Raw genomic sequence first — 5,710 nt, 5'->3', positions numbered from 1 at the left:
TTCACTGTAAAAATTACAGTGCACATAGAAGCATCTAATGTTAAAGTTTGACTTATCCATAAAATAAACCTAAGAAAACAGAATAATTGGATTAGGATAACTTACTTAATGTAAGGATCAACTTCAGCTGTATTATCCAAGACAGTTCGATGTGCTTGGTCCAATTTTTCGTGGGGCACAGATTCTATAGATGGACATGATAAAGATGTACTAGTATTTGCTAAATGCAAGCGTGGTGTAGGAACCCCAATTTCACTTAAATCAGCCATGAACTATGAGCAAAACTCCACAGATTCTTCCACAAGAATGCGTTCAACGATACAACTTTCCGGATACACACGACTGTGTACATAACCCTTTAATACCTTCATGTACCTTTCAAAAGGGTACATCCATCCATAGAAAACTGGTCCATACAAACGAACCTCTCTAATAAGATGCCCCGTTAGATGGACCATAACATCAAAGAATGATGGAGGAAAGAATTGTTCCAGCAAGCACAATGTAGCCACAAGATCCGATTGTATCTTATCTAGCGTAGGTACATCCACCACTTTCTAACATAAATCATTGAAGAAGAAGCAAAACCTCATTATTGCATATCTAACATGCTTGGGCAGCACACCACGTATTACAACCGGTAGCAATTGTTGCATCAATATGTGGCAGTCATGTGACTTAAGACCAACTAGTTTCAACTCTTTCATGCATACAAGGTTTCTTAGGTTCGAAGAGTGACCTTCAGGCACTTTTACACTCATCAATGCCTTGCACATAGATATTTTCTCCTTTTTATTCAATGTACACATTGCTGGAGGCAAAAAAGTTCTCTTCTCGCCAACTTGTGGTGCCAAACTAGTTCTTACCCCCAATTTAACGAGATCTTTACGCTGCCACCCCATCTTTCATTTTTCCGAGAATGTTCAACAATGTATCGAAAATACTCTCGCATACATAATTCTCGATGTGCATAACATTGAGGCAATGTCGAACATACAACGATTTCCAATAAAGAAGGTCAAAGAAAATTGATCTCTTCTTATAACACTTAGTACAACCATCATCTTTCCACTTCCCAATTCTCTTCCCCCACTCATAGTTTATGGCCTCAACTTCTTTCCATACTTGTTCCCCGGTTAAAGGTTTTGGTGCCGGGTCAAGTTCTTCCTTACCATTAAAATCTTCACTTAATTTTCTATAAGCATGATAACGAGATAAGAATCTTCGGTGTCCGGTGAATGCCATTTTATTTCCATGTTCCAACCTTTCCGCATATGTCTTCTCAACGCAATTTGGACATGCATAATATCCTTTCGTAGTGCACCCGGACAGATTACCATAAGCTGGAAAATCATTGATTGTCCACAAAAGTACAAATCTTAAGGTGAAGGACTGTTGTCGGAAAACATCATAGACTCCCTCCACTCCATCCCACAATGTTCTTAAATCCTTAACCAATGGTTCCAAGTACACATCTATATCATTGCCAGGTTGTCTAGGGCCAGAAATCAATAACGTTAAAATCATAAACTTCCTCTTCATGCACAGCTCCGGAGGAAGTTTGTATGTGACCAAAATTACTGGCCAACAACTATATCTAGTACTAAGAGAACTGTGTGGGTTTATCCCATCTGATGAACGGGCTAACCTAAGGTTTCTAGGCTCACTTGCAAAATCTGGCCACATATGATCAACCATCTTCCACGATGGTGAATCAGCTGGATGACGCAATCGACCATCTTTTATTCGACTTTCATCATGCCAAGTTAAACTTTTAGAAGTTTCAAATGACTTAAACATTCTTTTGAACCTTGGGATAGAAGGAAAGTACCATAAAACCTTCGCCAGGACCCCTTTCTTCTCCACATTCTTCTTTGTCACCTTCTATCGTGAGAGGCCACATTTAGGGCAGGTTGTCAAATCGTGATACTTATTACTATATAAAATGCAATCATTGTAGCATGCATGTATCTTCTTATACTTCAATCCCAAGGCATTCAATGTCTTATTTGCTCATACATACATGATGATACCTCTTGACCAATTGGAAGCAAATCTCCAACTTCAATAAGCATATCGGAGAAACAATTGTTCGTCATTCCATGCCTTACTTTAAGATTGTACAACTTAACCAATCCCGACAACTTGGTGTGCTTATGACACCCAGGATAAAGAGGTTTTTCTGCTTCTTCCATAAACTTCCTAAATTTGTTCAGGTTTTTAGTAAAGTGTTCATGTGCACCTTCGCACATATCAATTGTCTCATCCACCACATCACGTTCAAGATATGGTTCTTGATTTACACTTTCACTTCCATTTGATTCAATAGGTTGGCATATCAATCCTTATAGGTTTAGTCAACCCCATTGAAATACAAATGCTCCCTTATCTCTTGCATTGAAATACAAATGCTCCCTTATTGAAATACAAATGCTCTAATAGTAAACTTTCTTGTATTCCCACATCTCTGGCATGGACAATGAATTCGCCTATGATCAATAGCATTTGCTAACGCTATCCTTAGAAATTCTTCAACCCCAGCTTCATACTCTTTGCTTCTTCTATCTTCATGCATCCAAGATTTATCTATTTCCCTTTAACTAGTCCATTTCATAAACACAAAAAAAATTATAAACGACTTGCGTTCACATTTCAAATAATGAGGAAAGCTGCCTATTATATGAGAGCATCTCAAGTTGCTTGAGATAGGAGTAGCAAGGTATACTCGGTCATTTCTTTAATACTGCAAATAAAAAACAAATATGGCCAAACAATACCCTAACTAAATTAGTGTTTTAATGATGAATATCCAGTTTAAGCATGGCATGAAAAAAGTGCAAGAACTTGTAAATTTTGATGATGAATACAAGTGTACTTACAGCAGTCAAAAGATCAGCGTGATTGCAGAAACAGATCTGATCACTCTTTGACAACCCTGTAAATTAAGGCAAATACAAATTAACATATTATTTACAAAGTAAACACAAAAATTAAGGCAACTTGGACTAGAAAACTGTACAGTATTATTTAAAAAGTAAACACAGAAATTGAAACTTAGTAAAAATAAAAATAAAAATCTAATCTACTAATAGAAGTTACAGCCACCTTCAGGTGTATAGAACATGTAAGGAATGTTTAACAACCCACCTTAAATTTGCAACTTCCAACAAACTACCCAAACTAATAAATGTTCTATCTTAGATAAAAGAACAATTCAAAACCTAAACTGACAAATTATACTTAGAAAATAGCAAAACCACTTGTCAAACTTATTACATAACAAACTAAACACACGGACTGTAACAACCCAGTCCTTAATTAATATTTAATTATTAATTTATTCCAGTAAAAGACCATTATACCCCTAGAATATTTTAATGGTTTAAAAGTTGATTTTTTGACTGGAAAGGAATTTGGGGATTTCAGTTATACCGTTACGTAGAGAGCAGCGAGATGAGTCCGTAAACATGTAGTGGGCTCAAATCGGAGTTGTAACGAAGGAGTTACGATCAAAAGAAGTTCAGTGGCATAACCGTAAATATTTTGAAGTTTAGTTAGTTTTAAACCCAGAATTTTCTGCATTTTGGGGGGCTCAGGCAACCGACTTCAGGAGGTATTTTCTCTCAACTCCGATCCCCAATTCGAGCAAGACCAGTCCCATTAGAACCACCACACTTCCCTCTTCCAACCCCAGCTCTTTGTCGTCCCGATCCACTGCCGTAGTCGCGAAACAGCCAAGAAACAGGTGGTGTCGGGCGAGTTTTAAATAAACTTCGCGGCTCGTTTTCCGTCATCCAGGAACCATTTTCGGTGATCCAGGTATGGAAACTCATCTATTTCTCAAGCCCTAGCTGCTGGTTGGGTAGGATTTCAGAAATTTCTAGCGTAGATAACTCGATCTTGGATCCAAAGTTTAGCCGGATTTCGAGTTGAGATTCCAGCCACTTTCGGCCAGTTTTGGGGTAGGTCCAAGAACAAAAGTGGCTCCAAATAGGGTGTTACACCTAGGGTAGGAGTCTTGAGCCGTGCTTTGGAGTTTTTCGCGGCGTTATCGCTTTAGGTACCATAAGTTTCTGCCGTAGCGTGTGGCGTGGCAGCGTGGGCAGCAGGTGGGAACCACAATCAGTCCTAGAATAATCCCTTGGTCCTCACAAGCGTGTAGAATTTCGCGGATCTTATTTCAGATAACGTTTGAACCCGAATGGATCTCGCCTAGTGTGTGATTTCCAGGGTTCAGTAGGTTTGAACCGTTAGATCATAGTCATGTTCAGATACGTTGATCTAAGTAATTTCAGGATTGTATAGTAGTTGACAGATCTTAAAATGGAGTCCCAGATACTCCAAGAATGTGAGCCATAGAGCGAGGTTTACAGATAAATAAACCAGTTGCAGATTATGAATAGAAGAAAGAACTACGTGTGGCTTGATTCCTCGAAAGGGTACATAGGCAGCCTACAGTTATCAGGTGCAGCCACGAGTTAGAACCTTTGAGGTTGTGTTATTATTTTTTAGGGCATTTTGGTCATTTATCACCCACACCCACCAAGTGTCAGTTTTAAATAGGATTCTGCCTGGATTTCAAAGTGGAATTTGGGTCGGGTCATTTCATGGACTCTGAAACTGATGGTGGCAATTTGTGATGTCAATTAAGTTCCCATTGCATAGTCAATGAGCTTTGCAATGGTTCACTTGTCTTTCTCATATGAGACTTGTAGGAATTTTGTTTGATAAATTACATAAATGGTCAATACCAAGCCAAGCTCTACGTATTTTACTAACTTGACGAATGTGAAAAAAACCCAATTACGTTTATAGCTTAGACTGAAAGCAAACACCTATCAAAAACTAAAATTCCCAAAACACAATTCTACATGAAAATACAAAAGCCACGAAATCAAAGTATCAAATAAACCAAGCCACCGAATCAGATTAAACCATCAAGCAGGTTCCAAGATAATCAATCACAAATTTAGCAACATAACACAACAAAAAGCTATAAAAAAATATAAAAATAATTGATCTGGTGCTGATTACTAAAATTTGAAGATTGTCCTAGTATTGAGAGAAAGAATGTTTAACCTTAAATTTTAGATGTGAAGAGAGAAGAAAAGCTTACTAGAAGAGAAGGTGTTGGGTGTGGTCAAAACCTAACTTTTGGGGGATAGGGAAATGTGCTTCGGACTGATAGATGAAATCACACAATTGTGGGGGTTTTAGCAAGAATGGGGCGTGATGGAGGAGAGAGAAGAAAGAGAGTTTTAGAGGGATTGAAGGAGAGTTTTGTTTAGGAGACGAATTTTTAGGGTAGAGTTTCAAAGTGAGTGAAAAAATTAAGAGGGAATTAGAAGAATTGGGGCTAGAATTTGAGAGGAAGTTGAAGTTTCAGAGAGACTTTGTGAGGGAGAGTAAAAGTTTTGGGTTAGGGCATCAACTCAGACTTTAGGCATCAGAGGTATATTACCAAAAAATGACCCTCTTAAAAATAAAATAAAAACTAATCACTTTAGGCATCTATATTTGTGTAGAAGATGCTAAAGGGGAATAAAGGCATCGTCATAAATAAAGAAATATGCGTGAAAGCTGATGTCTTTATACCTGTTTAGTATCGTTATTTACCAAACTGATAACTAATCTGCTAATAGCATCGATTTCCCTCTCTACCGATGCCTATCTAGTGTTGCTGTAAGTGAAATTTGACATAGTGCCTCCC

The 5,710-nt window shown here is 37.9% G+C and overlaps 1 pseudogene; it reads right to left on the bottom strand.

Annotated features, from left to right (window-relative positions):
• Positions 1 to 885: 885 nt before the first annotated feature.
• Positions 886 to 2,207, bottom strand: LOC148919350 (uncharacterized; annotated as a pseudogene).
• Between the last annotated feature and the right edge of the window lie 3,503 nt (positions 2,208 to 5,710).

Source organism: Prunus mume, linkage group LG3 (assembly GCF_029339155.1).
Source record: "Prunus mume cultivar Tortuosa linkage group LG3, ASM2933915v1, whole genome shotgun sequence".
Classification (NCBI taxonomy): Eukaryota; Viridiplantae; Streptophyta; class Magnoliopsida; order Rosales; family Rosaceae; genus Prunus; species Prunus mume.
The sequence above is the reverse complement of the archived record's forward strand: the minus strand, read 5'-3'. Positions and strand labels throughout refer to the sequence as shown.